The sequence below is a fragment of the Schistocerca piceifrons genome, chromosome 1, assembly GCF_021461385.2.
Source record: "Schistocerca piceifrons isolate TAMUIC-IGC-003096 chromosome 1, iqSchPice1.1, whole genome shotgun sequence".
In the NCBI taxonomy this organism is placed as follows: Eukaryota; Metazoa; Arthropoda; class Insecta; order Orthoptera; family Acrididae; genus Schistocerca; species Schistocerca piceifrons.
This window is the reverse complement of record NC_060138.1, coordinates 1,122,327,865-1,122,355,377: the sequence shown is the minus strand read 5'-3', so window position 1 is coordinate 1,122,355,377 and position 27,513 is coordinate 1,122,327,865. Positions and strand designations below refer to the sequence as shown.

The following is a 27,513-nucleotide window of genomic DNA, read 5'->3' as shown; positions in this document are numbered from 1 at the left end:
TTTCGTGAGAAGATTCCGTCGCAACGAAAAACGCCTTTCTTTTAAGAATGTCCATCCCAAATCCCGTATCATTTCTGTGACACTCTCTCCCATATTTCGCGATAATACAAAACGTGCTGCCTGTCTTTGAACTTTTTCGATGTACTCCGTCAGACCTGTCTGGTAGGGATCCCACACCACGCAGCAGTATTCTAAAGGAGGACGGACAAGCTTAATGTAGTAGATCTGTTAAATTTTCCAAGTGTCCTGACATTAAAACGCAGTCTTTGGTTAGCCTTCCGTACAACATTTTCTATGTGTTCCTTCCAATTTATGTTGTTCGTAATTGTAATACCTAGGTGTTTGGTTGAATTTACGGCTTAGATTAGACTGATTTATCGTGTAACCGAAGTTTAACGAATTCTTTTTAGCACTCATGTGAATGACCTCACTCTTTTCGCCAACTGCCAATTTTTGCACCATTCAGATATCTTTTCTAAGCCTTTTTCCAAGTTGTTTTGATCTTCTGGTGACGTTATTAGTCGATAAACGACAGCGTCATCTGCAAACAACCGAAGATGGCTGCTCGGATTGTCTCCCAAATCGTTTATATAGATAAGGAACAGCAAGGGGGCCTATAACACTACCTTGGAGAACTCCTGAAATCACTTCTGTTTTACTCGATGACTTTCCGTCAATTACTACGAACTGGGTGCTCTCTGACAGGAAATCACAAATCCGGTCACATAACTGAGGCAATATTCCATAAGAACGCAATTTCACTACGAGCCATTTGTGTGGTACAGTGCCAAAAGCCTTGCGGAAAACCAGAAATACGGGATCGATCTGAAATCCCTTGTGAATAGCACTCAACACTTCATGCGAATAAAGAGCTAGTTGTGTTTCACAAGAACGATGTTTTGTAAACCTATGTTGACTGTGTGTCAACAGACCATTTTCTTCGAGGTAATTCATAATGTTGGAACACAATATGTGTTCTCAAATCCTGCTGCATATCGACTTTAACGATGTGGGCCTGTAATTTAGTGAATTACTCCTACTACCTTTCTTGAATATTGGTGTAACCTGTGCAACTTTCCAGTCTTCGGTTACGGATCTTTCGCAGAGCGAACGGTTGTATATGATTGTTAAGTATGTGGCTAATGCATCAGCATACTCCGAAAGGAGCCTAATTGGTATACAGTCTGGACCAGAAGACTTGCTTTTATTAAGTGATTTAAGTTGCTTCACTACTCCGAGAATATTTACTTCTACGTTACTCATGTTGGCAGCTGTTCTCGATTCGAATTCTGGAATATTTACTTCGTCTTCTTTTGTGAAGCTATTTCGGAAGGCTGTGTTTAGTAACTATGCTTTGGCAGCACTGTCTTCGATAGTTACCTCCATTGCTGTCGCGCAGAGAAGGCATTGTTTGTTTCCTGTCGGTAACATACACGCATTTAAGTCCGCGCTAAATTTCGAGCTTCTCTAAAAGATCGCTAATCTTGGGGATTTTGCGTCTGTTTAAATTTGGCATGTTTGTTTCGTTGTTCCTGCAACAGTGTTCTAACCCGTTTTGTGTGCCAAGGAGGATCAGCTCCGTCATTTGTTAATCTATTTGGTATAAATCTCTCAATTGCTGCCGATACTATTTCTCTGAATTTAAGCCACATCTGGTCTACACTTATATTATTAATTTGAAATGAGTGGAGATTGTTTCTTAGGAAGGCTTCAAGTGAATTTTCATCTGCTTTTTCGAATAGCTATATTTTTCGCTTATTTTTGGAGGATTTGGGGGTTACAGTATTCAGTCTCGCTACGACCACGCTGTGTCCACTAATCCCTGAATCGGTTTTGATGCTCGTTATTAACTCAGGATTATTTGTTGCTAAGAGGTCAAGTGTATTTTCACTACCTTTACTAATCGAGTGGGCTCATGAACTGACTGCTCGAAGTAATTTTCAGAGAATGCGTTTAGCACAATTTCGGATGATATTTTACGAGTACCTCCGGAATTAAACATGTATTTTCGCCAGTTATCAGGAGAAAGAAAACTGGCGTTCTACGGATCGGAGCGTGGAATGTCAGATCCCTTAATCGGGCAGGTAGGATAGAAAGTTTAAAAAGGGAAATGGATAGGTTACATCGAGTATGGATTTAAGTGTCAGGAAGTCGTTTCTGAAAAGTATTTGTGTGGAGTGTAGCCATGTATGGAAGTGAAACACGGACGATAAATAGTTTGGACAAGAAGAGAATAGAAGCTTTCGAAATGTGGTGCTACAGAAGAATGCTGAAGATTAGATGGGTAGATCACATAACTATTGAGGAGGTACTGAATAGAATTGGGGAGAAGAGGAGTTTGTGGCACAACTTGACTAGAAGAAGGGATCGGTTGGTAGGACATGTTCTGAGGCATCAAGGGATCACCAATTTAGTACTGGAAGGCAGAGTGGAGGGTAAAAATCGTAGAGGGAGACCAAGAGATGAATACACTAAGCAGGTTCAGAACGATGTAGGCTGCAGTAGGTACTGGGAGATGAAGAAACTTGCACAGGATGGAGTAGCATGGAGAGCTGCAACAAACCAGTCTCTGGACTGAAGACCACAAAAACAACAACAACAACAAAGAGGTAAATGTGCAGTTACAACTTGATGAGTGGAAGGAAGTAATGAAAAGGTACGGATAAAAAAATAAATAAAGATAAGAGTGAAGTAATGGTATTTGGAAGAGAGAAAGGGATCAACGGAAATATTAACTTGAATGGAGAACCCCTCAAAGTGGTAGAAAGTTTCACTTATTTAGGGAGTGAAATATCCGGGGAAATTAATTGGAAGTTACAGAAGGGAGGCAATTTCTACCAAACAATAAAACACCTGATTTCAGAAAAAGCAAAACTCCTTATGTATAAGAATTATTACTTCCCTATTGTCACCTATGGTGGAGAAACATGGACAATGACAGAAAGGGACTGGAGCAGACTGCAAGCGGGAGAAATGAAATTTCTCATAGCAGTTAAGGGAAAAACAAGAATGGACAGAGTAAGGAATGTAGAGATTAGAAAGGACCTTAAACAAGAAAGTATGAGAGAAGAAATTGAAGAAAAGAGATTAAGATGGTATGGGCATGTTAAGAGGATGCTTGGGCAGAGACTCCCCAAAATTGTGGAAGAACTAAAGGTGGATGGGAAAAGTGCTAGATGGCGCCCAAGAACACGGTGGAAAATGGGAGTGAGAATATCTGTAGAAAGGAGAGGAGTGACCTGGCAGCAAGCGCAGGGAGAAAAGTGGTGGGAGGACCGAGCCAAATGGAGAGGACTCGTCAGCACCCAGACCCGGCAGTAGCTGGAGCGGGATGCCGATATAGATAGGTGCTCGAAGTAATTTTCAGAGAATGCGTTTAGCACAATTTCGGATGATATTTTACGAGTACCTCCGGAATTAAACACGTATTTTCGCCAGTTATCAGGAGAAAGAAAACTGGCGTTCTACGGATCGGAGCGTGGAATGTCAGATCCCTTAATCGGGCAGGTAGGTTAGAAAATTTGAAAAGGGAAATGGATAGGTTGCATCGAGTATGGATTTAAGTGTCAGGAAGTCGTTTCTGAAAGTATTTGTGTGGAGTGTAGCGATGTATGGAAGTGAAACATGGACGATAAATAGTTTGGACAAGAAGAGAATAGAAGCTTTCGAAATGTGGTGCTACAGAAGAATGCTGAAGATTAGATGGGTAGATCACATAACTAATGAGGAGGTATTGAATAGAATTGGGGAGAAGAGGAGTTTGTGGCACAACTTGAGTAGAAGAAGGGATCGGTTAGTAGGACATGTTCTGAGGCATCAAAGGATCACCAATTTAGTATTGGAGGGCAGCGTGGAGGGTAAAAATCGTAGAGGGAGACCAAGAGACGAATACACTAAGCAGATTCAGAAGGATGTAGGTTGCAGTAGGTACTGGGAGATGAAGAAGCTTGCACAGGATAGAGCAGCATGGAGAGCTGCATCAAACCAGTCTCAGGACTGAAGACCACAACGACAACACCGAGGGTAAATAAAAGTCACCACTAACTATTATCGTATGAGTTGCGTACGTGTTTAAAATCAAACTCAAATTTTCTTTGAACAACAACTGTATCATCTGAATTGGGAGGTCGGTAAAATGATCCAGTTATTATTTTATTCCGGCTGCCAACAATGACCTCTGCCCATACTAACTCATAGGAAGTATCAACTTCAATTTCGCGACAAGTTAAACTATTTCTAACAGCAACAAACACGCCACCCCAACTGTGTTTAGCCTATCCTTTCGGAACACCGTTAGGTTCTTCGCAAAAATTTCGGCTGAGCTTTTATCCGGCTTTAGCTTATAACGATTTGAGCATCTGTGCTTCCTATGAGCGCTTGGAGCTCTGACCGATTCCAGCTGTAGCCCACTGATATTGTAATCATTAATACTGAAGACCCCCGAAGTTTTATATGCAGCTTACACACCGCAGTGGCAACCACGAAAGCGTAGTGAGCAAGTGTTACTTATTTCTGATACTTTGCGAGACGACAAGTGTAGCTCGGAACCAGAGCTGCGGTATGCGGAAGGTGGCCGTAATGGGTGGGGTATTGGGGAGGAAGGGGGGGGTGCCGAGAAATCGGCTGGGTGCAGAGCGAACGGTCCACAGATGCTTCCCCTCTCACAGCTGCAGTCGGCTTCGCAGAGAGCCACGTGAACACGCGGACCCAACAGCTGTAGCAGGTACGTAATCATAAGCACGGGTGATTGTGTGTTTTTAAAGATGCCATTCGATTTGCAACAAGCAGTACGCTTTCTCGATGACTGTATTGCCACATTCCGACTATTTATATATGTCGCTCTTCTCATGTAGGATTTGCGAGTCTGTCTCGAAACAAAAAAAATTTAAAACTCAATTGAAATGTTTTTTTGATAAACCCATCTGTGCCACTTAACAATTGAATAGGCTGTCAGACGCAACGGTTCTATTCCTAGTAATTCGCCGACATTTCACGTTATCGGAACTACATTTGTGCAGTAATGAAATATTGGGACATGGTTAATTTTGGTAATACTGACGGCATACTGAAACAATGTCAATTTGAAAATATTTTGAATAGGTGTATTTTTGATTATTTTTGGAGGATTTGGGAGGTACAATGTTTTTAACAGCATTCGCCATGGCATGGGAAGAAGAGTAATATGACATAATACTATCCGATGTTTCGAGGAATCACTTGGCAATAATGACACTGCGGTTCGCTGCAAAATTGAAGACAGAAACTAAACAAAGCAGTTCGACATTCACTGCTACTGCAATATGCACCAATGCGGATTGATAAACCCCATACTGTGAACGGTTCGTTCTTGTAATTACTTTACGGCTTCTCAGTCAACGAGAGCCATTAGATTTTAATATTTCTTTAACGATTTGTGTCTTAAGTTTTGTCCCAACTCACACTGAACTTTGTTTTACGAGTTCTGAGTTCTGATCCGATGTTGGCAGCAGCCGAAAAGTCGTAATTAATGATAGTTTATATACAATCGTTTCGTTCGCAACAACAAAACCGCGAAATAAATTCAGTGTACGTTTCAACAGATAGCACCATTGTTTTCAGCAAGAGACGGTACGTTCAGACAACAGAAGTTTGTTGTATTTCTATTTTCTTAACTTATTGTTGATTGAGATACTGAAAAAATATTATTTCTGTTAAATGGAACGACGCATTTTTCTTAATACTATTTGAATCCAGTGTTATAACAAAATCAGCTTTGAATCGCTTTGTAAAAGTCACTAAAGAATGCAAAAACGTGAAGCCTAGGTGAGAAGGTTTAGCGCAAATTCAGCACTGTTATTTCGCATTTGCGTGGTAATTGACGTTAAATGCTCCTCTTTGTTTCAATCTCGAATTTTTACGAAATTGTATAGCAATTTTTGTGATATGATTAACTATACCCTGACAAGGGTTACATCAGTTTTCCTCACAAGGCTTACTGAATACGTTTTTTTTAAAGTTACTGTACCGTCTCTGTGATAAAAATATTACGAATATTCAGCAGTTTCATGAAGGGAAATAAATATCTTTATTCCCTGTTTTATCTTTATATATCCAGCTTCTACATTCAACTGAATGTACAGTTTTTCAGTTTAAATGCTATCTATTTAGAAGCAACAAAGCTCCTCTTCACTCACGAGGTACTAGAATCGATGTAAATCTGTAACGTGCCTAATGTGATCGAGAGATGATGGAAAGTTTTCATCTGTCCATGTATCAACTATGTATGCACCAGAATCCTGGTTGGGCCTGCCAGTAATGTGTATTCCTACTGGTTACATGCTCTCAAATGATATACGAAGCCTTGTGGCATTCAACAGCGTTTAAACAGGTGGTGGTGGTGATTAGTGTTTAACGTCCCGTCGACAACGAGGTCATTAGAGACGGAGCACAAGCTCGGGTTACGGAAGGATGTGGAAGGAAATCGGCCGTGCCCTTTCAAAGGAACCATCTCGGCATTTGCCTGAAACGATTTAGGGAAATCACGGAAAACCTAAATCAGGATGGCTGGAGACGGGATTGAACCGTCGTCCTCCCGAATGCGAGTCCAGTGTGCTAACCACTGCGCCACCTCGCTCGGTGTTTAAACAGGAAAACGTTACATATAGCCTAGTGAATCGAGAAGGAAGCATTTATTTTCTTCCGCGAACTCTTAGCAGCCGACGTATCCTCCATCTTCCATCACTATGGAGACAACAAAGTTAGTAACCATGCTGCAATTGACTCTCATATTACACACTTGCAGTTGCAGAAAACGTTGCCACTATAACAAGTACCGTTAGTGAAACATTAGCAGAATCCGTGCTGCGTGTGATGTGCTATAGAATTTCCTCTTTGGATAAAACGGAATTCTCAGCCAAAAATCATTCCTAATTACTTTTAAAATTGTTTTCACTGTTTATCATTACGTGAAGTTGCTCCTTTCTGTACAAAATTCAGCATAAGTTATGACCAGTGAAGTTCATTATTTTATACAGCGTTGTATTCTTCAGCTGTGACCCAACCTTAGCGCCATAAACTACACTGGGGTAAATGTAATGTGAAGCTGGTCTCAGTATTTGCAGTAGAAATTAACTGAAGTTTAGGGTTTAACATCATGTCTACACAACAAGGTCCTAAGAGATGACCACAAGGTCGGAATGGACTAGATGAATGGGGAAGAAAATGGGGCACGTCCTTTTCAAAGTACCAGAATTGGTTCGGGATAGCGGGTCTTGCTGTCGAAAGGGAATTTTGTTTTTAGAGTTAACAGCGACAGCACACTGCACATACGTGTATGTGAATGTGAAAGTGCTTCCAGAAACTTAAATTTCAGTCTCCTTATTTTCTCATTGATATGCAGTGAGTGTATCACGGGCAATACTGTCTGTAGCAAGACTATACTGCTTGAGGTTCAAATGGCTCTGAGCACTATGCGACTTAACTTCTGAGGTCATCAGTCGCCTAGAACTTAGAACTAATTAAACCTAACTAACCTAAGGACGTCACACACATCCATGCCCTAGGCAGGATTCGAACCTGCGACCGTAGCGATCGCTCGGCTCCAGGCTATAGCGCCGAGAACCGCAAGGCCACTCCGGTCGGCTACTGCTTAGCTAAAAGCAGTTAGGTGCAAAAAGTTCAAGGTGGTCCCACCGAATGGAAAGGTCACGCGCTCCACTGTGAGACAAAGCCCACATTTTCTTATTGTAGCTGTCACAAACGATCAGAAAACACAGCTTTCACGATTATATCACGGAGGCTGCAGGAATAAATAAATGCGTTCCAAGGCTAACTTTATTCGACCCTTCTGATTTTAATAAATCTGGTTCTTTCACGAAAAAATATATTGTTTAGGAACTGCAAATTAATATGAATTTCAAATATTCTATATCAGTTACAAATTAATATCAGTTACTAATTAAAATAAATTTAAGTTTTAGCGGAACTCGTGGAGAAATATTTCTTATGCTAAACGTCAGACAATCTGATGACGAGCTCTGGACGTGAGTATAACCTTTGTCGTGAGTGCCACTTTATAACGTTCCTAATGGACCGATTCAACGCTAGTCTTTTCATTTACGCGTAACAACCTCATTCAACGTTCTCGATGACATCTGTTTCACATTCCAGTCTTCGTCGGGCGTTAAATATGTTTTCTTCTACTGCTCTTTTGACTCTTTAGTACACGTCTCAATAAACTATACCTCCTTCTGACAAAGGCTTTTGATTAACACTTTATTCCCTAATTTTTATATCTTCTTCTGATTTCGTTCTTCGCTTTGTCGCTTCATTTTTAACTGGTTTCGTGGTTAATGTTTGAATTGAATACTGTGCTGTACTCCAGTACTTCCTCCTCTTTTTTGCCACAATTTTTTATATCACTGTACCTATTTTCTTGAGAGAGGTTATTAATTACTTGATGAAAGCATTTAAAAATCAGTTGCTCTTTCAGTGCTTCATTTCCCATTACAATGCTAATTTCTATTAGTCTTAGTTTTGTAAAAACTAATTTTAAATTTCGTCATTTCTATTTCAACTTATTAGTGCGGATTTTACGTTAGTTGACAACTGGGAGTGACATCACTTCTCTTCTAATTATCACTTTTACAAGTATCATTTTGATGCTTATTTTTAATCATATCATTTGTGACCCTAATACTAACCTGACTTAATCCCTCCTTTAACAGGTATACCGTTTGTCTGTGTTAGAGTTTTGTTGACGTTATAGAAACAAGAAATTTTACGAACATCGTCTGCTTCACACTGTCATTTTCATATCTCTCACAGCTTGGAGTACATGCCTGAGTGGGTTAACATTTAATCATAACTTTGCATAAAACTTCGGCCATATTTTTAGTAACATTTTCGCTCCCCATTTCTACAGATATTCAATCTAAGAGCTCGGTGCCGTCCTCTATATATGCATGTCTGGGAGGTACTTGAATTTCAGTAAGGTATCCACTTTTTTAAAGTGAAGCTGTTTTGCAACGCTGGTGTACTTGGGAGCACAGAGAAGCGCGTTTCTTGTTGTGACTTAACTGAGAAGGTACTCACATTACTTTAGACTCACTGGAAAGAGAGACGCAAGAAGCGCTTCCCAGGAGTACCGACAGAACTAATAAACGGAGCTGACACGAGGGTTTCCGGTTTATGAGAGCGAATCCGCTGCGTTGTGCTTTCTTTTCCTTCTTCTTGTGGCTGCATTGTAAGCCTGCTCTGTTTGTCGAAGGTCACGGCTGCCCCTGAAAATGAGTCAAGACAAGGCAACGGATCAATACCGTACACAAAAAAGAAGACATTTTCCGTGAGCTGCCTTTGCTTTTCTTTCATTTTTTTCGTTTTTCACCTTGTATACAAGCAGCATTGTCTTCTGATACAATGGCACTCGCCCGGGTATTGTCATAATGGCTCTGTCGGAAAGAACAGTTCCGCGACGAAGAAGTCCTAAGTGACACAGGATGACACACCTTAACATTTCAGCGCGCAGGGCCTAATCTAACCTAAAAACCCACTGACAAAGGAAGCATATACTCAAAGGGACGCCGATTTCTGTTATTTTTCGCACGATTGTAGTGCATACTTAGATGTAACGAACGCTGCCCTGGAAGCTGTTAAAAGTTACTTTAGAATTGACATAGAGCTGGGCAGTAGATATCGATTTATCAAAATACCGAGACGTTTTCATAATAATATCGATATGTACAGCTCTTATCAAAACTGTATACATACCGATTGGTCGATGATATATACTGAGTATCGAAAATGACTTTTTTTTTATTGTCTGTCTTCTCTTGACCCATAGGCACTGTAGTTCTCATTGGTACATTACTTACCCATTCTAGCTACGGCATCTTTACAATATAACAGTAAATATCTTACAATGGCCTTACTTTAATTTCATATTGAGTACTACAATGTGCAACAGATTTGAACATGAATGTATCTGTACTGCATATTCACGAAAGTTAGTTACTTCTGAGTATTATTTCCACCATTGCAAATGATAGGTATGAGGTGCAAAACGAACACGTTTGGTGACAGCACTGTATGAGAATGGTGGAAATTACCACTCCCTGCTCCTATGAGGCATAATCTGCTCTCTCCTTACCCCCTGAATGAGTGGGTCAAGTAATGACAGACACACTGTAGAAATAACGTAGACTCGGCACAAAAGACACACATTACTGCAGTGGTATTTAATGGAAAATTGATTCTTCTTGTCTGAAATCTTATGGTAAGTACAATATTTCATGCTCAGAAAGAGTATCAGAAGATTTCTCTTGGGTAGTCATGATAATACCGATGTCTTATAAATATCTACAATGTATGTCGATATTTTTAAATGTTTGCTCATTCCCAAATTGACATTTTGCAGGAGCACATGGAAGCATAGCAGTGTTGTGCCACTTCACACACAGGACACATGTGTACTCATACATTCCACTGAATTCATTAACTATTCAATGAACAGTTAAGGACCTGGCATCAATGTGGTCTGGAATTTTTCCACTATGTTTTCGTTTTAGTTTTATTCACGGCAACAAGTTATTAAAATTGTATATGGATAGTTTCCGAAAATGCTGTTATCGAATTTTCGACATGTGGAGAACCTTTTTTGTTACTGAAGACAGGAGAACACATTATCCAAATAAAATCTATAGACTACATCATATTAGCAGGTACTCTAAACCGTAACTCTGTCAGAGTTAGAACTCGAGATAATTTCAGCTTCAATAGTGTTATTTATTCTCGACACTTTGGAGAAATTCATTGAATATTGCATGCAGGAACTTATTTTTGTTGAAGTATACATTATAATTTGTCACAGGATTGGAGGATATACGCCATAATATCTGCTGTTTCAAAATTTAGGTTAAAATATTACTCTCCAATGCTAGACAAATAGCAAAAATATCCACTCCACATCTAGCAGTTATTGAAGAAACAATAAATCTGTTGTCTTGTGCTCTATCAGTGGCAACTCAAATTGCTTAAATAACAATATACCTTACTACATACAAAATAAAGACTTAAGTCTGTGTTATCTGGCAGCTCGGTACAGACTGAGTCCTTTTCCCACCAATTTCCAGACAGAGGATGGGAGGAGTGGTTGGGGGAGGGGAGGGGAGGGAAGGGGAGGTGATAGGAGGGGAAATGGCGTGGGGGAGGACCAACAGCACCCTCTGGTTGTGATGTTGTAAACTAGGCCAATTGGTCTCTGGACCTCAAGGCGAACGTACAAAATTTGATATTCCTGCCAATAAATTTGAATTTTCCAGAATTTTTAAATTTCCCTCGAAAATTTCAATTTCCCGCCATTTTCAGGGGGGGGGAGAGGGGGGAGGTTGAGGAAGAGACCCATGTACCAGCTGGGGAAAACTCTTACTGACATCAGGAGTTCAGGGTAGGGGTGGCCCTGAATGTATGCTTGGCTCTGATGTAGGCAACCCGCATTAACAAAATGTGCTAGAACGAACTTTATCCCATTAATGGCAGTAGTGGCGACGGTTGCAGAGATGTATATGGGCGAACAGACGAGCAACTGTTGAACAAGTAACTGCCGGGATCAAGCAACAAACGTTTTGCGTATGGGCCTGCTCAACAGATGTGTGGTTCATGCACCCATGCTGACTGCTGTTGACCAACGACAAAACCTGAAATTTCCACGCCAGTACAGTAATTGGATGTCCACTGAGTGGCGACAGGTGGCGTTTTCTGATTAATCACTTTTATGCTTCATTGGACAGACGGCCACTGGCATGAAGAGAATGAAACGTCTGGAAGGAAATACCCCGTAGTTATGGCCTGGGGAATGTTTCTGTGGCATTTCCCGAGTGATCTCGTCATTATGGAATGCACAGTTTACCACACAGTATTCATCTACCTTTGGGAACCATGCCTATCACTAAGTGCAATTTTTTTTCCCCTCGGCACAATGGTATATAACAGCAGGACAGTGCCACAGTGGTTCGAAGAGCACCAGGAGTACTCCCCTGGCCACCAAACTGCCTGGATTTAAGCCCAGTCGAGAAATGTGGGATCACCCTGATCGAACTTAACACGCCATGTATCCTCAACTGAGAAACCCAGCGTATATGCCCTCGGCACTGGAGTAAGCACAGAAAAACATCCCTTTTGTTACCTTCCAGAACCTCACTGACTCTCTTTCTGCAAGTCTCGCAGTGATGGTGATGGTATTTTCTTTCCGTCGTTACAACTACAAGAAAATGCGTGTTTTTCTCACCAGACGCGTTTCGCTTTATTGAGGTAAAGCACGATCAGTGGTCATGATTTCTGCTTGGTCTCTCACCTACTTCAGGAAATGCCATCTGCTAGCACCTTCTTTCGTGTCATCCTTCATTAGACACCAATATTTGCAGTCTCATTTTTCGCCGCTCTACAGAATTGTACATATTTTACGTTTTACGCAGCACAATTTTTTGTAAACCAGTGTTTATTGTTTATTTTTATACTTACACTACATGTATCGGCGTCTAATGAAGAAAACCACCAAAGAAGTGCTAGCAGACAGCCTTTCCTGACGTAGGCGAAAAACCAAGCAGAAATCACCACCACTGATGATGCTTTACCTCAATAAAGCGAAACGCGTCTGGCGAGAAAAACGCATTTTCTTGTAGCTGTAACGACGGAACGCAAATATCCTCAGCAATTGTAAAGTGGCTACGGACAATATGGCCACACAAATGAATAATTTTGACAGATGATTACTGTAATGTAACTGGACAGTGTAATTGCGTCGCTTCCAAAGATGCTGATCTTAGTCTTGTCATTCCAAACGCTCCAGCCCAGTTTTCTTGGATCCATTTCTAAGTCCAAATCCCGTTGCCTACGTTTCTCTCTTTGCATATTCTTCAAATAAGACTTCTCTTCTAGATTCCTTTTTCGCAAACCATGTTCACACAGTTTTCGTTAAACTGTTCGATCAGAAACCTCAAAGCTCGGAGTTCACAAGATGGCATTTACATTCTTTCCCGCACGCCAACAATCTTTGCAGAGAAGGCATATTCTACGACAGTCTTTATCACTCAGTATAGATTTTCTGCCGATTATTGGATCAGTTTTGGTTTGACCGAGTTTCTTCATGCCACTCGCACACTTTCCTCGCATCCAACTTTGCGGCTCCCCCACCCAACCTTTTTGCTATTTCTGTGTAAGTTTTAACCTTCTTCATGCAATTTTATTGACTTAGCCCTTTCACTTGGTATCCAGTCAGAACTTTCCGGACAGGAGATATTGTTTTCGATATTGCCTTCCGCCACAGCTCACGTTAAAAGTATCTTATACCACAACAATAACAAAGTGTTGTTGACTACTACATTTACAACAATGAGAATTACGCCTTTTCTCGCTGGATAAAGCAATATTCAGTGTTCGATTTGTAGGAACAGACCAAATGAAAAATTTGCTTTGAAGCAGCATAAACATATAAAATACAGGAATTTTCAAACCATTGTCATTTAGGTCCATTTATTTACTTCTAATAAAAATATAACATACACCATTTTCTGTTTTTGTTGTTGTCTTCAGTCCTGAGACTGGTCTGATGCAGCTCTCCGTGCTACTCTATCCCCTGTAAGCTTCTTCATCTCCCAGTACTTACTGCAACCTACATCCTTCTGAACCTGCTTAGTGTATTCATTTCTTGGTCCATCTCTACAATTTTTAACCTCCACGCTGCCCTCCAATGCTAAATTTGTAATCCCTTGATGCCTCAGAACATGTCCTACCAACCTGCCCCTTCTTCTTGTCAAGTTCTGCACAAACTCCTCTTCTCCCCAATTCTTTTTAATACCTCCTCATTAGTTATGTGATCTACCCATCTAATCTTCAGCATTCTTCTGTAGCACCACATTTCGAAAACCTCTATTTTCTTCTTGTCTAAACTATTTATCGTCCATGTTTCACTTCCATACATGGCTACACTTCATACAAATACTTTCAGAAACGACTTCCTGATACTTAAATCTGTACTCGATGTTAACAAATTTCTCTTCTTCAGAAACGCTTTCCTTGCCATTGCCAGTTTACATTTTATATCCTCTCTACTTCGACCATCATCAGTTATTTTGCTCCCCAAACAGCAAAACTCATTTACTACTTTAAGCGTCTCATTTCCTAATCTAATTCCCTCAGCATCACCTGTCTTGATTCGACTACATTCCATTATCCTCGGTTTGCTTTTGTTCATGTTCATCTTATATCCTCCTTTGAAGACACTGCACATTTCGTTCAACTGCTCTTCCAGGTCCTTTGCTCTCTCTGAAGAATTACATTGTCACCGGCAAAACTTAAAGTTTTTATTTCTTCTTCATTGATTTTAATTACTACGCCGAATTTTTCTTTTGTTTACTTTACTGCTTGCTCAATATACAGATTGAATAACATCGGTGAGAGGCTACAACCCGGTCTCACTCCCTTCCCAACCACTGCTTCCCTTTCATGCACCTCGACTAGTATAACTGCCATCTGGTTTCTGTACGAATTGTAAATAGCCTTTCGCTCCATGTATTTGACCCCAGCAACCTTCAGAATTTGAAAGAGAGTATTCCAGTCAACGTTGTCCAAAGCTTTCTTTAAGTCTACAAATGCTAGAAACGTAGATTTGCCTTTCCTTAATCTATTTTCTAAGATAAGTCGTAGGGTCAGTATTGCCTCACGTGTTCCAGCTTTTCTACGGAATCCAAACTGATCTTCCCCGCGGCTTATTAAACTGATAGTTCGGTAATTTTCACATCTGTCAATACCTGCTTTCTTTGGGATTGTAATTATTGTATACTTCTTGAAGTCTGAGGGTATTTTGCCTATCTCATTCATCTTTCTCACCAGATGGTAGAGTTTTGTCAGGGCTGGCTCTCCCAAGGCTATCCGTAATTCTAATGGAATGTTGTCTACTCCCAGGGCCTTGTTTCGACTTAGGTCTTTCAGTACTCTGTCAAACTCTTCACGCGATATCATATCTCCCATTTCATCTTCATCTACATCCTCTTCTACTTCCATAATATTATCCTCAAGAACATCGCCCTTGTATAGACCTTATATATACTCGTTCCACCTTTCTGCTTTCCCTTCTTTGCTTAGAACTGGGTCTCCATCTGAGCTCTTGATATTCATGGAAGTGGTTCTCTTTTCTCCAAAAGTCTCTCTAATTTTCCTGTAGCCAGTATCTGTCTTACCCCTAGTGATATACGCCTCTACATCCTTACATTTGTCGTCTAGCCATCCCCTCTTAGCCATTTTGCACTTCCTGTCGATCTCATTTTTGAGACGTTTGTATTCCTTTTGCCTGCTTTTTTTACCGCATTTGTGTATTTTCTCCTTTCTTCAATTAAATTCAATATCTCTTCTCTTACCCACGGATTTCTATTAGCCCTCGTATTTTTACCTACTTGATCCTCTTCTGCCTTCACTATTTCATCTCTCAAAGCTACCCATTCTTTTTGTACTGTATTTCTTTCCCCCATTCTTGTCAATGGTTCCCTAATCCTCTCCCTCAAACTCTCTACAACCTCTGGTTTTTTTCAGTTTACCCAGGTCCCATCTCCTTAAATTCCCGCCTTTTTCAGTTTCTTCAGTTTTAATCTAGAATTCATAACCAACAGATTGTGGTCAGAGTCTACATCTGCCCCTGAAAATGTCTTACAGTTTCAAACCTGGTTCCTAAATCTCTGTCTTACCATTATGTAATCTATCTGATACCTTCTAGTATCTCCAGGATTCTTCCGTGTATACAACATCTGCCGCTACGGTCGCAGGTTCGAATCCTGCCTCGGCATGGATGTGTGTGATGTCCTTAGGTTAGTTAGGTTTAAGTAGTTCTCAGTTCTATGGGACTGATGACCTCAGAAGTTAAGTCACATAGTGCTCAGAGCAATTTGAACCATTTGAACCTCCTACCACCGAATTTCACTAATTCCCACTATATCTAGCTTTAACCTATCGATTTCCCTTTTTAAATTTTGTAACCTACCTGCTCGATTAAGGGATCTGACATTCCACGCTCCGACCCGTAGAACGCCAGTTTCCTTTCTCCTGATAACAATGTCCTCCTGAGTAGTCCCCGTCCGGAGATCCGAATGCAGGACTTTTTTATCTCCGGAATATTTTACCCAAGAGGACTCCTTCGTCATTTAACCATAGAGTAAAGCTGCATGTCCTCGGGAAAAATTACGGCTGTAGCTTCCCCTTGCTTTCAACTGTTTTCAGTACCACCACAGCAAGGCCGTTTTGGTTAGTGTTACAAGGCCAGATCAGTCAATCGTCCAGACTGTTGCCCCTGCAACTACTAAAAAGCTGCTGCCCCTCTTCAGGAACCACATCTTTGTCTGGCCTCTCAACAGATACCCCTCCGTTGTGGTTACACCTACAGTACGGCTATCTGTATCGCTGAGGCAAGCAAGCCTCCCCACCAACGGCAAGGTCCATGGTTCATGGGGGACACCATTTTTAGAAAACACCATTTTCTAAAAATTGTAAATATTCATTATACAAATCGCAAACAAAAAAATAGAATCATAATTTATTGATTTAGTATATCACACTTACGTACATCTCGTGATGTTAAAATGAACGAACATGTCAATAAAATGTAGAAAGCGTAGGACAATTGCCTAACCCACAATCTTTTATTGGATACACGATCGGTTTCGGAACATTGACAATTCCATCATCTGGTGTAAACTGCAATTAAAGAGATATTCTATTACACGCGAAAGAGAGGGTATCCTCAAGTCTGAAATATCAGTTGACAAACTATGCGGATGAAATTTCAAATTAAAACAAATGAAAAGAGAGAACATAATATTGCTTACAAACAAAATCACTTAATCATGGCACCATTTTTAGAAAACACCATTTTCTAAAAATTGTAAATATTCATTATACAAATCGTAAACAAAAAATAGAACCATAATTTATTGATTTAGTATATCACAACTTACGTACCCAGATGATTAAGTGATTTTATTTGCAAGTAACGTACTGTTCTCTATCTTAGTTTGTTTCAATTTTGAAATGTTAGCCGCATAGTTTCTTATCTGACATTTCAGACTTGAGAATCCCCTCTCTTTTGCGTTAACAGTATATTTTTACTATTGCATTTTACACTAGATGATGGAACCGCAACTCTTCCAAAACCGGTCGTGTAGCCAATAAAATACTGTGGATTGAGCAACCATCCTGCGGTTTCTTCATTTTTCAGAATGGACTTCTACCGGTGCTCATTCCCAAACTTCACTTCATTGTTTAGAACATAAAAGCTAGCTGAGGTTCAGACAGACTTTCATTTGTTAATTTTCTGTTTTTTAATAATTCAGATTTTGTTGATGATAGCAGCGATCCTCAATAGTAACCTGTCACACACAATATTCATAATCTTTCATAATCATTTTTCTTTAATAACTTTAGTATTACGAAGCACTTCTTAAGCCTTCGGCTCCTGCCAGCAGCGCGGGCCCGTAACATATAGAGCGGGTGCGCGGTGCGATTGTAGGTGGATGACCGTACGTTTAACATCTTAGGTTATTTGGGCGCCGATTGGGCAATTATCTGAAGCAATGCGGGGTGGAGTGTAAATAGGAAGTTTATTTTCGTACGTGACTGTGATCTATGCAAAGTATATTATGTATATTCTGTTACATGGTTGAATTGTACTATGTGTGACATTGTAGTCGAGCGGTTATTATATTATTTTTAGTAGTTCGTGGTTTTGTCTGCTTCGGGATTCGTTAATTAAAAGCCACTGGCACCCCCGATTGAAATTAGACTCATTTAGCAGCGCTGAGAGCCTTAACCCACTCACTAGACGGTTTCTTAAATAAATAATCATTTCATCACAACTCCTTATTATATCTTGACTACACTTCGCCGCAATTGCACCACAATTATCTGCCTGCTTTTTTCATGCATCTGTCTTATGGGTGGTATCGACCAGATGCTGTTCACTTCTTCCTTACTCTGCTCCTAACTTCATCCAGCACTCCAACAGTTCCTCTTCTTCCTCTCAGTCTCTTCTCTGCAATGTTCCATTTCATCACTCTTCATTGAAACCAATTCGCGATATATATCTCCCAGCTAAGATGCTTTCATCATTCTTACCATTTTCACTGGTTTTTTTCTTTCCACTCCTATCCTTAGAAGCACTTTTTCATTCGTCTTCGTATCAGTCCAGTTCTCTTTGAGTATTCTTCTCCACAACCACGTTCCAAAAATAGCCAAGCATATTTGCTCTTTCATCTTTGCTGTCCATGATTTGCGGCAATTTTTTACCACACTTCAATGAAAATACTCGCTAGTCCTAGTGGAATTCTATTTGCTATCAATGAACTTCCAACGCGTTCAAAACCTCCTTTACTCGTAGAAATTCTTTTCGCATTTTCCTCTACATAGCTTCCATTTTCTGTCGTCAAACATCCTAAGTACCTAACAGTTATTGTTTAGTCCAAGGTCTTTCCCTCCAATGATATTTTGATGTAATTTCACGTTTGTTGATTTTCATCACTGTGCTTTTCCTATATTTATCCTCATTACATATTCTCTATCGTAAAGTATATTTCTTCTTCTGATGCATACAAAACTGATTGATCATAATTGTCTTCATCCTTTATCCTCCTACTATCATGTCTCTTACGTTTTCTAATGCTTCGTCTCTTATTTTTAACGAGTTTGGCACTCTGGCTACTGCTCCACAGTATATTTATTCCCCCATCAAGTTCGTTGTAAATAATCCAGTGCAGTTCAAAAGGAACAATGAGGCACATAATTACAATACCAGAAGGAAAAACTACTTTCATTATTCCAAATTAAGGCTGTCTTTGGTACAAAAGGGTTGATCAATGCTGCAACTAAAATTTTGGATCACTTACCCGGTGTTGTAAAACGTCTGACAGACAGCAAAGTAAAATATGGAAACAACCTGAAAAAGTTTCTCCTTGACAACTCCTTGTATACCATAAAAGAATTTCTATTACTCTAATATCTAAAAGTTCGTGGCCAGAATATACTAATTCACATCATCATATTTAACAGTAATAATAAAAAATAAAACAATAAAATAAAAAACTTATGAATATTCAACATGTAGCCGTAGTTACAAAATAATTTGGGATGTGGATGTAAAATAACTCGTTCATCGTCACTACGTTTCATCGTGCGAACGATCCATGAACATGAAAATAAGTAACTAGTTTTCCCAGCATATTGAAAATCGTCGATGACAAATAACATCCTTGACTGGTAGCTCTTCCAAATATGTCTGTTTCCTCATCACCAATCCTTATTACCTCTACCTGTCTTCATCTTCACCTACATCTACATGTTTGCTCTGCAATTCATTCTTAAGAACTTGGCAGAGGATTCATCGTATCACTTTCAAACTAGAGCTCTACTGTTCCACACTCGAAAAGTACGAGGAAGAAACGAACACCTATAGGTTTCTGTGCGAGCAGTTATTTTATTATGACTATAATTTCTCCCTATGTAAGCAATAAAATATTTTCGCTTTCGGAGGATAAAGTTGGTTTTAATGACTGCAACCCCAACTCGCGATCATGACCTTGATACTCTATCCACTATTTCGCGACAATACAAAACAAGCTGTCCTTTCTTAACTCTTTCGATGGCCTCCGTCAGTCCTGTCTCGTAAGGAACCCAAAGGCGCAGTACTACACCAGAAGGGAACGGAGAAACTTAGTGCAGGCATTCTAGTAGATTTGTTGCGTCTTCTAATTGTAAGTGTTCTGCCATGTCCACAAGGATCATGTGATCATCCCAATTTATGTAGTTCGTAGCTGTAATTCCTAAGTATTTAGTTGAATTGACAGCCTTTAAATTTGTGTGATTTATCGTACAACCAAAATGTAACGGATTCCTTTCAGTACTCATGTGAATGACCACACACTTTCTATTGTTTAGAGTCAATTGCCATTTATCGCACCATACAGATGTTTTTTCTTATGTAGATTTCCTTCATCAATCTTCTATCCTTTCAGTCAACATCAACATTTTTCAAGCTCTTCAAGAGATTCCCCAGTCAAATCACCAAACCCACTCATTAAAATAAACAGATGCCAGGTAATCAGATAATGTCCAAACGAAACTTCTTATTTGTCGATAAATATCTATGTTATGAATTATTAACACAAGACTCTTGTGTAATATTCTACAAGATTTATTGTTTAACTAATCGATTTCCACTGTTAGGCTGTTATCAGCTGTGTGTTGCTGTTAATTTTTATGAGATCAAGGGTTTCAAACTATTTGCATCCAAAAGTCTCTCAGTTGGCTGGCAAAGAAGAAAATAATTATAGTTCCATAAGAGACTAACATGAGAACAGTTATTTGGATAAAAATGTGAAGCGTTCCCAGAAAGGAGTCTACATCATTTGGACTTTAATAACTCGAACAAAAATAACAAAAACTATTAATTTTTAAGTCACGTAGATGGTCACGACGTTACTGATGACTTTTATGTTGAAGATATTCAAAATGTTCTCCATCGGAAGCAGAATAGAGTCTGTAACGACGCGAAACAGAATGACACACATGTGTTATGGTTGCCATTGTGATGGATTCGCAGGCAGTAACAATCGCCTCTCTCATGTCATTCAACGTACTTCGCTTCGCGGAGCATACAGTGCAGTTGGTGAACAGCTGCTACAGTTCGTTCCTGCAGCGTGGTGAGGTACTTCACACCTGTCACCGTTCCTACAAAACGGGAAAGGCCCTGCAAATCCTCTGACAGACATACCACATCACATTGATAACCCAGGAAGATTAACAGTTCGTTCATCCGTAACACTGGGATTATCTCTTGCCCACTTCACACAGTTGTAGCGATCGATCGTTCCATTCAAGTTAAACGCCCCCTCTTCAGGCCAGATAATGACATCAGTCAACTGTTCATTATCGGAAACATATTCACAATACTCGAGACGCCCTTCAGGATCGTCCTCATTCATAGCCTGCGGCGAAATGGAAATGTAGGGTTTGCACTCTGCTTGCTTTAAAATGCGGTGTACACTTGATTTACTTCCACATGATTCATGCGCAGCTTGCCGTATGGTCTTCTTTGGGGATCTTGTGAAAGCTTGTACCTCTGCATCCAACCCTCTTTCGTCCGCTACTGATTTCTTCCTGCCGCACTGGCCCTTCTTCAGACCATGCACACTTCCTCCCCTCTCAAATCTGTCGCGTGATTCCGTTATTGTTACACGTGACGGTGGTGCAGAATCAAACTCTGCACGCCATCGCCTCTGTACTTCCTTCATGTTTTCACATTTCATATAACACTTTAAAACCCACTTTCTGTGCTCCAAGGACAAGCTTCCAGCCTTATTGTTATTTACGTGTCGTTACTGGCAACAGAAAGTAAACAAAAGAAAAACAAATGAACGGCTACAGACACTAGTCATGAGAGTATTATACAGTCACAACTGGATCAGGTTATCAATAATATTTTCTCAGTTTTTAAATTTCAAACTGTGTACGCCATTTTGTGGGACAGCGTGCGTTTATCTTAGATAAAAGGCAAATTGCGTTAATGAACTACATGACAAATTCCGACAATTTCTTCAGAGAAGAAAATAAACTGAGCAAAATGTCGTTAGCTTTGGGAACATGTTTGGCTCTGAGCACTATGAGACTTAAATCTGAGGTCATCAGTCCCCTAGAATTTTGAACTACTTAAACCTAACAAACCTAAGGATATCACACACATCCATGCCCGAGGCAGGATTCGAACCTGCGACCGTAGCGGTCGCGTGGTTCCAGACTGGAGCGCCTAGAACCGCTCGGCCACAACGACCGGCCGGGTACATGTTTCAAACAGTTGACTAAACAAGACTGGTCTTAAATAAGTGTAATACTACAACTGAGACACATGTCGAGACTAAACTAGCAAGTGAGACAACTGTAGTAATACAAAATAAAATTGTAGGGCAAGTGCAACCACAGCACCGTAAGTGAAATGAAGTAAAATACGAGCCATAAAAGTAGGACAGGCAGTTTAAAAAGTATTCTAGATAGTTTTATTTGCAGTATTTGCACTTATAATTGATGAGTAAGGAACTTTCAACGTACGATTAAACAGCCAACCGGTTGCACATGAACGGTAGGTATATTGACCTAGGTTTCGACAACTACTAGGGGTGTCTTCACCAGAATAAACGTTGCTAAATCCTATAAAATAATACAAAGGAAATGAGGTATAACCAAAAATACGAGGGTAATCCCAAAATTAAGGTCTCGTATTTTTTTTATAAGTACAGAACTCTGTTTGTGTGGCAGTTGGTCACACTTGTTATGAAGAGTGCTTCACGCGCAGTGTGTAAACATGCGCGCGCCGTGCTGAGGCGCTCAGTCTTGGCTTGGCAGCCGTTGAGAATGGAGCTCCCGTTGGATGTTATCGCCAAGTGAGAATTGCGCGCAGTTATTCGGTTTTTGAACGCAAAGGGCACTGCGCCGTTTGAAATCCATCGCCAATTGACGTAAGTGTATGGTGAGTCGCGCACGGTGTCAAAAATGTTCGTAAGTGGTGTAGAGAGTTTGCAGCTGATCGGGCCGAAATTCACGTCGAACAAAGGAGCGGGAGACCGTCAATTTCTGAGGAGACACTGCTGAAGGTTGAGCAAGGCATGCGTGAAGATCGGTGGATCACCCTGGATGATCTCTGCACGTTGGTTCCTGACGTTTCCCGAAGCACCGCTCACAGAATTTTGACAGAAACATTGAACTACCGGAAGTTCTGCGCAAGATGGGTACCACGCATGCTGACTGAGGGCCACATGTGGTAACGAGTTGATGCTTCCCACGCATTTCTTCACCGCCTTGCAGCCGAACAGGACAACTTTTTGGTCTTAATTGTCACGGGTGACGAAACCTGGACATACCACTTTACACCTGAGACCAAGCAACAATCACGCCAGTTCATAACTTTCTGAACAGCATGGCGGCGAGCTGGTATGACATGGGCATACAGAAACTGCTACAGCGTCTACAAAAATGCATCGACAGAAATAGTGATTATGTCGAAATATATCTAATTGTTCGAGCTGTAAACTGATGTAAACCATTGTAGAAATAAACAGGTCTATGTACTTATAAAAAAATAGGAGATCTTACTTTTGGGATTACGCTCGTACATTAACCGAGATGACAATTCCCATGACGCACAAAGGCTACTTCCGTAAAATTACATTGCTAAAAAGCAATAGTCAGAATTTGCAGCAGCTATACTCCTGTAAAAAGTAAGATATAATGTTCTAGCCTGTTCCTAGCTGGGACGACTGCTACGGTCGCAGGTTCGAATCCTGCCTGGGGCATGGATGTGTGTGATGTCCTTAGGTTAGTTAGGTTTAAGTAGTTCTAAGTTCTAGGGGACTGATGACCGTAGATGTTAAGTCCCATAGCGCTCAGAGCGATTTGAACCATTTGAACCTAGCTGGGAACAACATCAGACCGATCGGCCCAGTAGCTTACATTGCTGGCACGAAAACAACACGAGTTGCAACGCCTTTCAGGCGCTGGCAGTAACATATGAACTGTCTGATCAATCAGTATCAATACTGCGGAGTAGCCGTATGTTCATTAATTTCCATTATTTCAAGAAGTTTGACCTTCCTCCCTTTTATGATGTTGCTTAGGACCTCATGCTGCACCTTGTAATTGTGACCTTCATTAGAAGGTTGCCTGCAATGGTAGAATCTCCAGTTTCTGCGACATCTATGGAGTTCATTCAAGAGGGTCAGTGTGTCAGATGCTGATTAGCCACAGTATTATGACCAGAAACCTACTATCGATATGAACCTGTCCAGACGATAGCAGAGTCACCTGGCGAGGAATGACTGCTAGTCAGACACAAGAGCGGTGCATCTGGTATCAGTGAGCGAGCTGTCCGTGTGTAGAATGGGGAAGGCGTGGTATCTACTGAGTTTGACCGAGGACAGATTGTGATGGCGTGAAAGCTCGGCACGAGCATTTCGGAAACTGCATGACTTGTCGAGTGTTCGAGAAGTGCTGTGGTGAGTGTCTTCAACACGTGGCGAAACCTAGGTGAAACCAGGTCCAGACATCGTGGGGTTGATCCGCCGCCCCTCACTACAGATGTCGAACGTCGTGGGCTGGTAAACCAGCACAGACGGCGAACTGTGGCGGAATTAACATCAGACTTTAATGCTGAGTGGAGTATAAGTGTATCGGAACACACAGTGCACTCCATTCTTTCAGGAGTGCTAGTTCTGCAAGGTTTGCAGGAGAGTTTCTGCAAAGTTTGGAAGGTAGGAGACGAGGTACTGGCAGAAGTAAAGCTGTGAGTACCGGGCGTGAGTCGTGCTTCGGTAGCTCAGATGGTAGAGCAGTTGCCCGCGAAAGGCAAAGGTCCCGAGTTCGAGTCTCTGTCGGGCACACAGTTTTAATCTGCCAGGAAGTTTCAAATATCTGTGTTATTAAGCGGTTAAAACACTCATATGGGCACTCGGTCTCATTTGCAGGTTACATACCTACCGACTTCTAGGAGCAATCGAAATTTGATTATCAGTATCTAATACACAAAAATTAATGTCTGTTTGTTCGTCTTCTATGCGTTCCTATGCCATTCACCTGATTAAGACGAAACTTTGGTAAGTCGCTGCGCGCGCACACCAGCGAAGGTTTCCCTGGGATTTAAGAACCACCCAGTGGGGTGGGGGTGAAAAAAGGGAGACATGGAAGGTTAACTCAGCAACGTCTGGAGCAATTTCAATCGAATGTTGTATATGCATGGCTCATTATCTGTATAAAATTATTGTGGGGATAATATAGCCAAACCACCCCTATGAGTGGGAATATGGGTGAGAACACGTGACATGAGAATATTCGATAACGACCTACATTAGAACCAAATCCATAATTTTCTGGGTCGATGGACTTAAGCGGATCTCAGACGGTTAATAACACTGCACAATAACATTGTGCCATATTATTGGTGTTCTGCCTACACTGTTCAATAAAATTGTGCAATAATATTGTGGTTCGGAATGTTGTCGATTAACACGTTGCTGCTGTGGTAACTGCTCTGCTTTGCTGCATGTAGAAAAAAAGTGTGGCTGAAAGATTGAGTCAGGAAGCGACAACGATCATTCACGACAACTTGTTGAGAGAATCCAGCTTGACTTTTTGTGTGTTGATCGTCCCACATCTGATACATTACTGGACTTGGTTGTTAACATACAAAGGCGTCGCTAAACCTCTCGCCTTGCCAAGCAACACGTGACTGATCGCAGTGAGACAATCTATGGATTCAGCAATTGCTGCATAATCGTTTGTTTGTTGTTTTAAGTACGGTGTCGAAGCAATGTCGTGTAACATATATTGAAGGGATAACCATCAGTTCTCTGGGATACAATATTTTCGGTGTTGCCTATAAAATTTAGTTCTTGAGGTATGATATGACTCAAAGCTGACCAACTCATTTATATCAAAAATATAAATTTTAGTTTCTTGCAGCTTCCCTCCCCATGGTTAAATTTCTGCAGAGTCTCAAATCCCCATGATCAAAAAAACAAAAATACTACAATTAGAGACGTGATTCCACAAAGAAAGCGTTTACCTGTTACGCTACAGTACCTCGCAATTGGCGGTCCTTTCGAAGACTTTCAATTTACAAGCGCAGAATTTCACCTTAAACTAAAGTATTTAACACATAGTTGTTGAAAGCGTGTCATTAAGTATTAAGTGCAGTGAACGATTATGTTTGGGAAGGTAATCTACATACACACATAAATACCCACCTGTACTTTTATTGATTTTTCTGCATTAATTACTTTTTAAAAAGCATCATCCCTCATGATCTTTCCCCTTATTTTTTTGTGCAGCAGATCACAGGGATTCAAAAATGGTTCAAATGGCTCTGAGCACTATGGGACTTAAGTCTGAGGTCATCAGTCCCTTAGAACTTAGAAATACTTAAACCTAAGTAACCTAAGGACATCACACACATCCATTCCCGAGGCAGGATTCGAACCTGCGACCGTAGCGGTCGCGCAGTTCCAGACTGAAGCCCCTAGAACCGCTCGGCCACATCGGCCGGCCACAGGGATTCATTTGTGTTTTTGTACTCATCTGCCCTAACATCCCACAATATCGGCAGTTATTTACACATTTCGATGCATCGCTCTTTCGTCTTGTTTTGAACTCATTTACAACACCGTACCACCAACTAACGGTGAATACAATGATTTCCATAGTCTGTAGCACAAGAGAGAAAATTGGAAATTTGTACTAAGGACTATGGGTCCAAACTGCTGAGGTCATCGGTCCCTAGGCTTACGCACTGCTTAATCTAACTTAAATTAAGATAAGGACAACACACACCCATGCCCGAGGGAGGACTTGAACCTCCGACAGAGGAGCCGCGCGAACCGGGACAAGGCGCCCGAGACCGCACGGCTACCCCGCGCGGCACAAGAGAGACTGGTCAGGATATAATCAATATCGCTCACAGACGGCAAAATATCTCCGGGCTGCGCAGAATATTTGAAAAGTTATTGATGTCCTCTGTATTAATGTGCAACCTCTCATTCTCAACCCTAGACGCTTAATATTATTGCTCTTGAGGAAAAATTGTGCAGTATCATTGACCGCTGAGGGGGCGCTTTACTGGTGACAGCCACGATGACGTTACACCCCTAGAGTTTGGGGTGGGTGAGTTTTGCAAAGACAGTGACGCATCGGCATACGTCTGTAACGCCTGAAGGAATTTCTATCATAACTGGCACACAGGTCATTTGCTGTCTGGAAAATTTTACTATGACAGTAAGACGCCTCTGGCACCCATATGGCTGAGGGTTTAGGGTGAATAGGCGTGCACAAAAACATAACTCAGGACGACTTGAAGCAATGTGAGCCGAACTTGGTTAATAAATGACTCATTATTTGTATAAAAATTTCCTGGAAGTAGAATACACGTAGTACAACGTTAGGAATGGGGGCGACAGTGAGAATGGGCGACATGCAGAAACTTGAGGAAACGACTGTTGGCTTTTCTTTCCCATGATTGACTTTGATTGGTTCAAAAGCTTGAACTGAAATCTGTCCCTTACATTTGCGCTGTTCAGTGCATCAAACACATCGTGGGAATGAGCGCTGCAATGAACCAGTAACTTTCCCAGCGCGTTTCAGGGCCAAAGATCAAGCCGTACGGCAAAATACCGCAGATACGAACTTTCGTAGAATCACGTGGTGTAAAACAGCAGACAGTTGCCACCGACAGTCTTTTTTCTCGAAACGACAATCACTTACGGACAGAACTGCAAGTTTCCTCACAATTCGGATGAGACTACAGGACGAACTTTGCTACACACAGTGTTGAAATACACTACTGGCCATTAAAATTGCTACACCACGAAGATGACTTGCTACAGACGCGGCATTTAACCGACAGGAAGAAGCTGCTGTGATATGCTAATGATTAGCTTTTCGGAGCATTCACACAAGGTTGGCGCC

The 27,513-nt window shown here is 41.0% G+C and overlaps 1 protein-coding gene across 1 annotated transcript in view; it reads left to right on the top strand.

Moving 5' to 3' along the window:
* The first annotated feature begins 4,638 nt into the window (after positions 1-4,638).
* LOC124778329 (inorganic pyrophosphatase) overlaps positions 4,639-27,513 on the top strand; it is a 117,122-nt gene continuing 94,247 nt past the window's right edge. Inside the window, exon 1 of the mRNA XM_047253637.1 lies at positions 4,639-4,723. The gene's annotated coding sequence lies outside the window, so the exon portion shown is untranslated. The remainder of the gene's footprint in view (positions 4,724-27,513) is intronic.